The sequence below is a fragment of the Gordionus sp. m RMFG-2023 genome, chromosome 2 (genome assembly GCF_954871325.1).
Source record: "Gordionus sp. m RMFG-2023 chromosome 2, tfGorSpeb1-WG-v2, whole genome shotgun sequence".
Taxonomy (NCBI): Eukaryota; Metazoa; Nematomorpha; class Gordioida; order Chordodea; family Parachordodidae; genus Gordionus; species Gordionus sp. m RMFG-2023.
This window is the reverse complement of record NC_088776.1, coordinates 3,527,879-3,539,738: the sequence shown is the minus strand read 5'-3', so window position 1 is coordinate 3,539,738 and position 11,860 is coordinate 3,527,879. Positions and strand designations below refer to the sequence as shown.

At 28.4% G+C, this 11,860-nt stretch overlaps 2 long non-coding RNA genes across 2 annotated transcripts; both read left to right on the top strand.

Moving 5' to 3' along the window:
- Window positions 1-2,117: 2,117 nt before the first annotated feature.
- Window positions 2,118-2,690, top strand: LOC135925266 (uncharacterized). Its single transcript, XR_010571597.1, has 4 exons — window positions 2,118-2,243; window positions 2,286-2,321; window positions 2,414-2,476; window positions 2,634-2,690. It is a non-coding gene; the product is annotated as an uncharacterized LOC135925266 (long non-coding RNA).
- A 1,371-nt stretch (window positions 2,691-4,061) lies between these two features.
- LOC135924987 (uncharacterized) lies at window positions 4,062-5,124 on the top strand. Its single transcript, XR_010571480.1, has 3 exons — window positions 4,062-4,207; window positions 4,734-4,807; window positions 4,865-5,124. It is a non-coding gene; the product is annotated as an uncharacterized LOC135924987 (long non-coding RNA).
- The last annotated feature ends 6,736 nt before the right edge of the window (window positions 5,125-11,860 follow it).

Here is an 11,860-nt window from a genome sequence, read left to right as displayed (position 1 = left end):
CTTAATTTATTTTATCTTATTAACTTAACTATTTTGTTTTAATTATTTTATTATTATATTTTTTCTAAATATTTTTTATATATAAGAATTGAAGAATTGTTATTATTGCATTAAGCTAATATTTCATTTTTAAATCCATATCGAACTAACTATAATTGTGATATAATCAACCTTTTCATATACTAATACATATTCAATATATATGTGTAAAGACTAATAGAGATCATGCAAAATTTTATTTTGCGAATGACACTAGATGGTATTTTTACACACTAGTTTTTTTTGACCCCGATTTGTAGTAATTAAAGGTTGAAAGAACAAAAGTTTGGAGAATACCTTATAGTTATACTTAACATTTGGGCATAATTACAGAAAAAATAAAATTGCTTCTAATTAGTGTTGCTAAAATGCTAGATCTGGGTCACTTTTTAAATAACTGAAATAATGATATGTAAGGCTGGAGATTTTCCTTATAGAGGAAAAGTTTGGATCTGTATGCTAAATCTCAAGGCGTGATTTTCGTTAAATTTTAATTGTGCTGTAATAAAATTTGACCCAAATCTGGCGTTTAAATAACACTACTTCTAATATTATGTTCTAAACATAATCCGATTTTTATTATAACAATATACCCTCTGAATTATAGTGGAACCAAGTCAAAGATACCCAAGGAATGCACCCAGAAACATCGGTTAGTTTTCAATAATTCTGAGAAAGGTGTACTGCTTAAAAAAAATCTCTTTTAGAAAAATTAGTAAAATAATAAACCTATTAATTAATGTAAAATGAAGATGACAGGTAATAGTAAAATTAAATTATCTATCCTCATACTAGAACCTTATTATATTTTGATTATGGCTAATGTTGCATTTTATAATATGGCTGATTTTATTTTATGATATATTTTATAGCTATGAATTAGCAATGTTATAATTTGGACCATATTACTTGCATCGAATGTTAAGATTAGTAATCTAATATATTGATAATGGTAACTGACCACAATTCTTATCCGATAATAAACTTGGGTCATGATCTTATAAATATTATCAAATGGTAGGGAAGTATAGAAGAAGAATCAAATTTACAACCTTTTTATCAATAAGAAAACCATACAAAATATTAAGATTTATATATGGTTTTTATGTTAAATACTGAAGTATTAAAATTGTCAGATTTTGAATTTTTTTAAATTGAAAATAATGTTAAATTAATCAGTCGATAAAATAAACTTTTATTCTTTGTAATAGATTAAAATTTCCGCTCTGCATTACTGTTTTTGGAGGCAAAGTTCCAAAATAATGTGAAATTTTTTATTAAAATCTTGCAAAAAAATTTTATTTCTTACTTTTTAGATAATCGATTCCTTCATATCAAAATTTTTTGAGCTAAGAGATATTTTTAATAACTTTTCAACCAAACAATTTTAAATTATTATTTTAAACAAAATAGAAGAGAGATTAATTTATAAAATTTTTTATAAATTTTTTTTTAATTTTCCTGCTATTTTGATTTATTAAAGAAATAATTATCTATTTTCCCAAAGCTTATTTTTAAAAGGTAACATAAATTTTTTCAAAATTACCTTTTGATTTTATTTTTAAATTAGACTTTTTATATTTGGCATCCAACTTTGTATTTTCTGTAAGGCTGTTTTTAAAATATCAAAAAATTAAATCAGACTATCTAAACCTATAGTCAATAAATTAACAAACTTTAAAAATTTAACCTCCTCTAGTCATAAGCCAAAAGTCAACCAATTATCAATACTTTTATAATCACTATAGATCCCCATATAACCATCGTTTTAAAATAAAGAAAGAAAGAAGGATTAAAAAAAAACAATTTCAATCAATTCCTGTAATCTAACAATCATCTATATTATAATTTTCCGATGTCCTCACTACGTCATCGTGACGTCATGTCATCGCTACGTCATGTCATCGCTACGTCATGTCATCGCTACGTCATGTCATCGCTACGTCATGTCATCGCTACGTCATGTCATCGCTACGTCATGTCATCGCTACGTCATGTCATCGTTACGTCATGTCATTGGTACGTATTTATTTATTTATTTGTTATATTTTTTTAAACAGATGTTCATACCAACTTCGAAATCAGAAGAAGTAATTTATTTGTTGATTTTTTATGAGACTATCATTTTCCTTGACTGAAATCGGAGTGCCAGATACCAATTTTTAGAGATTATCATTTTATTTGAATTCCTGAAATCAGAAGAAGTAATTTATTTGTTCTTTTTTTATGATCATATCTATTTTTAGCTTATGATGGATGATATTCCCACTATTTCTAGAGAGGTTAACCTAATATTGACTCTATTTTTTATTTATTCTTTTGTTTTTATTTTAGATCATGTTCATTGCATTTATATTCTTTGTTTTTATTTTAGATAACAAGCCCTGTCTTACCCATATTTAATGATTGTACAGGTGGTATATTGACTCCTCATCAAGTTCAATGCATTTATTTTTTTTATTTATTCTTTTGTTTCTATTTTAGATAACAAGCCATGTCTTACCCATATTTAAGGATTGTACAGGTGGTATATTGACTCCTCATCAAGTTCAATGCATTTATTTTATTTATTTATTCTTTTGTTTCTATTTTAGATAATAAGCCATGTCCTAACCTCAGTTAATGATTGTATTCCCACTATTTCTAGAGAGGTTAACCTAATATTGACTCTATTTTTTATTTATTCTTTTGTTTTTATTTTAGATCATGTTCATTGCATTTATATTCTTTATATTATTCTTTGTTTTTATTTTAGATAACAAGCCCTGTCTTCCCATATTTAATGATTGTACAGGTGGTATATTGACTCCTCATCAAGTTCAATGCATTTATTTTTTTTATTTATTCTTTTGTTTCTATTTTAGATAACAAGCCATGTCCTAACCTCAGTTAATAATTGTATTCCCACTATTTCTAGAGAGGTTAACCTAATAATGACTCTATTTTTTATTTATTCTTTTGTTTTTATTTTAGATCATGTTCATTGCATTTATATTCTTTATATTAATCTTTGTTTTTATTTTAGATAACAAGCCCTGTCTTACCCATATTTAATGATTGTACAGGTGGTATATTGACTCCTCATCAAGTTCAATGCATTTATTTTTTTTATTTATTCTTTTGTTTCTATTTTAGATAACAAGCCATGTCCTAACCTCCGTTAATGAGTATTCCCACTATTTCTAGAGAGGTTAACCTAATATTGACTCTATTTTTTATTTATTCTTTTGTTTTTATTTTAGATCATGTTCATTGCATTTATATTCTTTATATTATTCTTTGTTTTTATTTTAGATAACAAGCCCTGTCTTACCCATATTTAATGATTTTACAGGTGGTATATTGACTCCTCATCAAGTTCAATGCATTTATTTTTTTTATTTATTCTTTTGTTTCTATTTTAGATAACAAGCCATGTCTTACCCATATTTAATGATTGTACAAGTGGTATATTGACTCCTCATCAAGTTCAATGCATTTATTTTTTTTATTTATTCTTTTGTTTCTATTTTAGATAACAAGCCATGTCCTAACCTCAGTTAATGATTGTATTCCCACTATTTCTAGAGAGGTTAACCTAATATTGACTCTATTTTTTATTTATTCTTTTGTTTTTATTTTAGATCATGTTCATTGCATTTATATTCTTTATATTATTCTTTGTTTTTATTTTAGATATTTGTCAGGACGCTCAATATGCCCTTTTATCTCTGATGAATATTTGTCTAATTGAAAATTATATCAAAGTACATTTTTAAAATTTAAATAAATGAATATAACAATTTTTAAGGATCCTACTTTTTTAAAAGCTTACCATTTTGTCGGATCCACCATATCTCTATTATCCCTGCTGATTATTTTGTATAACGCACAAAAAATATACATAGTATATTATTTTTATTATAAATAGTATTATATATTATTTTATATCTATTCCAAAAAATCTTCATTTTATTTCAATAATAATGTTTATTTATATTTTTGCCTGATTTTTTTATTTGTCTAGGCTAACCCAACCTTATTCCCTCACATTGCTACAAAACATGATGATTCTATTATTAAAGATAAGCAAAGAAAATAATGACGAATAAACAAACGCCTTACCCGTTCTAGAGTTACTGGTAGACAAAATAATAAAGAACTACGCCTGAAATGAACTCATCTGGAGGTTTTTTTTTATCTTATGTTTTATATCTATGTTTATTTTATTTTCACCCAGTTCTCCAAATGATATTTCTATCACCACTATCACAATCCCTATGCCACCTCCACCTATTTTTTAACAAAAATAAACATTTTTATTTATCACTAAATTTTATTATCTCATTCTTTTCTTTCTATCTCTATTATCTATTAACCACTATATCTCAAAACCTTATCACCTTTAATTTATATAATATAATATAATAATTTATACCTTCTTTTTCCCCCCTTTTTTAATCTAATTTTTTAATTACCTTACAATTAATTAACCTTTATCTTAATAACATTACATTTATCATGTTATTTTTAACTTTTATAATATCATGATAGACTTGATAAGTCCCCCAAAAATTTTATTTGATGATAGCCCTCCAACTTATTAGAAATATGCATCTGACACTGACCCTTCTACCGGTTTTACATTATTTTAATGTTTGTTTAATTTCAACAATAGTATTTTATATTTTTGCCTGATTTCTTTATTTGTCTAGGCTAACCCTAATCCCGCACATTGCTACCAAACATGATGAATCTATTATTAAAGACACTGTGAACTCCTCTGGAGGTTTATTTTGTTTTTTATCTAATGTTTTATATCTATATGTTTATTTTATACACCCAGTTGCCTCCAAATGATATTTCTATCACCACTACCACAATCCCTATGCCACCTCTGCCTAATTTTTAACAAATATAAGCATTTAATTCCACTATCATTCACCTCATTAGGAGTTATTATAAATAATACTTTATCCGATTCCCTGAGGAACTTTCATGAATATTTAGAGAGATGTTCAAACGTGAATGTGTAGTGCAGCCAATTTCATTAACATTATTAATGGGAAAATATGCGATAGTTTTGTCATGGCCTTTATAACAATACTTACGATCGTTTTATGGTTGAGTTGACAATGTCGTTCATGATTCTATTTTAGAGGGGTATACCAAAATTGACACTTTGGCAGAAATATAATTTCGCTTTCTTCTCCTCAGCTTTATCAGGATGCAATGGGTGTTGTACACTGCTTTGGTAATCCGTCATTATTCATTACTTTCACCTACAACCCTAAATGAGATGATATTATACATTAATTTTTTCTTCTGCAGACGACTGCCCAGATTTATGTTGTCGCTTTTTCCATCAAAAATTAAAATGTCATAAAGGATTTGCTCTTATTTTTACCAGACACACAGAGTAATAATTAATCCTCAGCATTTTTAAAAAAAAATACCTAAATTTATATGGCAAGAAAAACAAATTTCTTAAAAAATATATAAATAAATTGCATATAAGTTTCATTAGTATTGAATGGCATTTTTGTAATTTAAATAGATAGCATTTTTTTGTACTTAACAAAAGATATAGATAGCCCTTATCAAATTTTTTGATAAAAGGAGTTAACTCACTAATTGGTAAATCCGAGATTTCCCCTTCATGTGTTGATAAATTATTTAGAAATTTAACTACCTCCGGGTTTGGGAAATAGTTTTGAAACTTAATATGTGATGGACTGGGCTTGAAAAATATTCCTCAAGATTAATATTTGCTTGCACCTGACTTGGGAATATCTTATACAAATTATTATGGGCCGGGCTAGGAAAAAATTTTCAAAATTATTATGGGTTGAGCTAGATTTGAGAATTTTTTTTATAAATTATAAGGTCTTGAACGCGTGGAAATTTTTTCCAAATATTATGAGCTTGGACCTGGCTTGAAATTTTTTAATGTTAAATGTTAGTCTTATGTAACCAGTAATATATTTACAAAGAATTTTGGTATTGGGTACAAGCTCATTTAAATATATTTTGACTCAAATAATAGTTTCCACTCTTAGTCCTAATGGGTTGGACTCAATGACATTGCTTGGACTTGACCTAAATGGGGAGGGGGGGGATTTAAAAATTATATAAATTGGATATGATTTTTAAATAAAAGGTAACATCTTTCTTAAAAAAACGAATAAAATTCTCATTCTCCGTCATTTTTGACGGGCTATCTACTAGTTTGATAAATAATATAATTATAATTATTAAAAATTATGATAATCTAGTTATATTAAGATATATAATTATTTTTATCCATCAACAGCGATTATAAAACTGATTTAGCTATATTATATGTTATTCCTAAGGTGAAAGCCTTGTTTTGTATTTTAGGTCTTCAATGTAATACGATGCCCTATATCCTTGAAAAAGGCCAAAGCGTGAGTGGCAAAATAAGTTATCATTTTAGCAATTATTAGTAGGAATAAATAGTTGGAAGGTAAAACGAATAAATATATGGTAAATTTACTTCCTTATGCGTCTACTATAGCATCACGGTTTAAACTAGTGATCTATAGAGGAAAAATCCCAGGTTACATACTTACCACTCATGGAATCTTAAACAAATTATCAAGATGTTTTCCATCTGCGTTACGATCTTCAGGAATTAGAGCAGATTACATGGCACGAGATATGGTGTCATTACATTTCTATATCTTATACCTCTACATCGTTTACAAAGCATAGTGGTCAAAAACAGTCTGTATTAGACATAGGTATAGCCAGGGGGGAGCAAGGTAAAATCCACCCACCCCCCTCAGAAATATATTACTTTTTGTGAATATCATTTTAAGCTTAATCCCCCGTAGTCCTCCCCTCAGTCCCTGACCCTCAAAAATGTAGGCATATATCTTAAACAATAATTTTAAAAAAGAATGTAAATGTTTATATTTTTTTATAAAAATATTCATCATAATTTATATATTTTTGGAAAAAAGCATTTATATATATAAAGTGAACCAAAAATGTTTTTTAATAAATGGAATGTAAGCCAAAGATAAGTCTTAAAACAAAAGTGTAATGTATTTTAATTATGAATAATAATAGATCCATAGAATTACTAAATAATATAATATATCAAGTATAATTTTATATAAAGTGAGTAATTTTAATTTACTTATCTTAATAAAAATAAAATATAATTATAAAACTATTGATAAAATTAAATCATAAAATAAATAAAAAAATTAAAGCACAATACAAACATTGGAATATTATATGTCGTAGATTTCCTGTATATCTAATTTTATCAATTATCATATGACAATCAAGTAATTTTTAATTGATAAGGACATCAGAAAATATCTTTTAAAGATATTGTGGGACAAATAATATGAAGAATCATTTTTTATAAAAAATAAATAGATGGCGTTAAATAATGGTATGCAAATTATTGCTATATTTATTATCAAGAGCATTGATTAGTAAAAAATTTTTAAATATTAACTGTAATATATTCTCTTGTTAAATATGTCTGTAAAAGGGAATTTTACCTAGTTTTTTGTAACTAATACTATATAACAGAGGAATATCAACTATATGACTACTTACTTTCTATAAACTAGAACAAGTAGAAAGCCTGTCAAAAATGACAGGGAATGAGATTTTTATTCATTTTTTACGATAGATGTCATGCCAGGTTCAAGCTCACAATAATATTAGGAAGCATCATTAAATATAACATACCTAACTTAAAATAATAAAAAATAGGCTTGTAATATCGATATGCACAAATTAGTAAATAAAAGTTAAAAATAGATATATATTTATTATTAAATTATAAATAATTTAATAGAAAAGCTAAAACATAAGACCCGAAACCCCCCCCACCCCATAAGAAAATCCTGGATATTTTTAACCCCCCCCCCTCCCCTAGGAAGAGAACACGAGGAAGAATAATCTTATTGCAATTAAGCCTGAGTCATATGGCATGACATAGATATAATTATAATAATACCTAAGCTGAATTCCCTCATTAAAATGCATTTTTAAGCATGTATCAATTGAAATCAGCTGGAGACGTCATTAACACCATGTTGATTACGATGATAATTTGTCTTACTATCAAATGTTTAAATTCTTAATATAAAAAAATATTTTAATAAATACGATGGTTATATTTATAATAAATATTTTCCCATAGTTAGTTCTTAATATCATGACCATGAGACCATTATTAATTGTTATTTTATATTTAATTTGCTACTCATTCAATTTTATTAATCAAACACTTTATTTTATCACAAGCATATTTTTATTTTCAAAGTTATTAATATTTACATTAATTATATAGTTATATCTTCTAAAATAATTTTAAGCTCTTTACTCAGCTGATTTCAATTGATACATGCCTTTTATGAATGAATTGTCAGTCTAGGTATTATTATATGTCATTGCGTAGATCATAGTTTGTAGGTAGTAAATTAAAATCACTAGAAGGGATGGCTTAAAGAAATTCATAACCATTTTCTGATAAAGTTGAAATGAGAAGATAATGTTCACAGGTTTACTTATTGATTAAGAGCGATAAAGTTTTCAATCATGGGTAAATCTCATTCCCTCTGCAATGACGTTTAAGGAGGATCTACTAAGAAATAGCGCTTATAAAAAAGAGAATCTGAAGAGTTTTAAATTTGATGAATTGGCTCTCATATATAAGTTCAACTCTCGTTTTAAGCGCATTATGACTTTCCATTTTATTACAATATTTGTCATTTTTGAAGGATATAGGCCATAGATCTAAGTAAGAGGATTCTCTGATGCATTTTCACCTGTTGAGTATGATTGGAGCAAAATGTAAGGTGTGGAAAGCTGTTGAATATGATTGAAGCAAAATGTAAGGTGTGGAAAGAGAACGATAAAAATCAAGCCAATCGATGACTAATGCAAAGATGTTAGATTCTTTAAACAAGGTCACGCTATTTGAAGCCTTGCACCTTTGGGTATTTGAGATATGATGTGAGGTTTGGAGGTAATGTGAAATGATTTAACAGCATTGTAATCAATCAGAATTTGCACCGTTTGTAAAGTTATCAGAAACGGATTTGGTGCGCATAAGAATGTAAAGTAGTATCAGGGTCATGCGCGTTGTAAGAGCTAGAATAAAATGGTTATAGACGATATTATATAAACATTTTTAATAGAGAAATTTTAATTTTTCTAGAATTATGATGTAGCTGTCTATCTATTTAGTGATATGAAATAACTTTGTTAATTATAGCGTTATTATACTAATTAAGCATACACAAATATGGATGGCTTTATTGACTGGCAATCACCTTATAAATATATAAATATGATTGATTTGTATCTATGATATATGTATGACATTTATAACATTGTTAATATATAATATAAATCTCATTTATAACATATCCCCACACATATGATCTTACAATTCCTCAATCAACCGATTTGTAGGTTTCCTGGCTCTTTGTGATTTCCGCGTTTCTAGTTTTCCGTTATCTTCCACATTTTCTAAAATCTCAACTATATCCGACTCTTTATTTTTTATATTTTCCTCTTCTCTCTCTGACTTCATATTTTCTCCATTTTCTTTCCCTGGCCCAGACTTCTCCATTTCTTAAGCTACCTCCCTTTTTCGAAGTTGATCCGCATGCTTTCGTACCATTCTATCCTTGCTTTCTACCAAATAAAAATATCTGCCAGTTCTGGATTTTATAACTCCTTCTCTTCAACCTGAATTTATTTCATTATGCACCCATACCGGTTGTGCAATCTCAAATTCTCTCATATGACTATGTTCATCATGCGCTACTTTTTGTCGTATATTCGATCGTTCTATTTCATAACTAACATTAGGACGTAACCAATTCAATCCCGTTTTTAAATTTCACCCCAATAATAACTTAGCCGGTGAACGTCCAGTTGATTGATGCTCACCCATTCTATATGCTAGCAAAACTTCTCCCATGGCTTCCTCGTGCTCCCTGATGTCTTTCCTAGTTGCAAAATATCGACTCTTGAAGGTTCGTATCGTTCTTTCCGCTAAACCGTTCGTTTTTGGATGGTACGGTGTTGTATGTATCATTTTAATATTTTTCTCGAAACAAAATTTTAGAAATTCTCCAGAAAAAAATTGAGGTCCATTATCTGATACGATTTGTCTAGGTGTTCCAAACCGTGCGAACCATTTTCTTAAAACCCTGATCATTGTCGTGGACGTGGTCTCTCTCATTAACTCAACCTCAACCCATTTAGTCTGTGCATCAACTCCAACTAACCATGAATACGAATCAATAGGCCCCGCGAAATCCAAATGAATTCGTTCCCATGATATATTAGATATGTTCCACGAATATAAAGGAACCTCCATAATATTCGACCGATTACTTTGACAAGGCATACATTGACGAACATATTGTTCAATATCTTTATCGCAATTCGGCCACCAGCAATACATTCTAAAAATTGATTTCATAGCATTTATTCCTGGATGCCCTCTGTGTATAATCGTTAAAATTGATTTCCTCAAAATGGTTGGAATTACCAATCTCCCATTCCATTCAATAACATCATGATCTACTGACAATTCCTCTCTACGATTATAAAAACAAACTAACTCTGTATTTTTTTCCGCATCAAAATCCACCCATCCATGCTCAATGTTTTTAACTACTTTTTTAAACAAGCTATCATTCCTTGTTTCCTTTTGGAGTTCAACTTGACTTATATTTATATCGTGCAAATTTATAGCTCTAATTTTTAACGCGTTTTTTGATCATTATTTGATTTTATGCCATCTATTGGCAGTCTAGATAATGTATCAGCTACTTTATTTTCTTTTCCAGGAACATATTCAATATCAAAATCATATGCGGACATTTTCCAAGCCCAGCGCGTTAATCGACTATTGGATATTTTTGGTAGTTCCCGTTTATCACCAAATAATTTTTCCAAAGGTTTGTGATCTGTTCGTAATAAAAATTTTTGACCAAAAATGAATGTATGAAATTTTTCCATACCAAACAAAAGTGCTCGTGCCTCTTTTTCTATTGGTGCATAATTTTTCTCTGACTCTAGAAGTGTTCGCGAGGCAAATGCGATTGGTCTGCTAATATCTTTTTTCACTAAATGACATAACACAGCTCCAAAACTAGTGTTGGAAGCGTCACATTCCAATATAATTGGCAAGTTTGGCGAATATGGAATTAGCGTTTTATTTGTTGACAAAAGCTGTTTTATTTTATCAAATACCTATTGTTCCTTGTCCGACCAACCCCAGCAAGATTTAATGCTTGTTAGTTTATGCAGAGGAGCGGCAATTCCATGTAGATGTGGCAAAAATCTCTCGCGATAATTCACAAGTCCTAAAAAAGATCGTAATTGGTGTATATTATTAGGAGTTGGTATCCGTCGAATAGCATCTATTTTTTCTTTCGCTGGATGTATTCCATATTTGTCTATTACGAAACCCAAAAAAGAAACTGATTCATTTAAAAAACGTATTTTGGCCCATTTTGCCTTCATACCCACCTGTTTTAGTTTAATTAGTACTTTTTTTACGTTATTCAAATGTTCTACATCATTTTTCCCCGTTATGATAATATCGTCAAGATATACTCCGGTCATTTGGCAGTCTTGTAATAAATTGTCCATATATCTTTGAAATATGGTTGGCGCACTTGAAAGACCGAAAGGCATACATTGATATTGGAAATAACCAATGTGGGTCGATATGGTTAAGTATTCTTTTGAACTTTCTTTTATTGGTAATTGTAAATATGCATCTTTCAAATCTATTACCGTAAATTTCAATCCATCTTTTAATTTG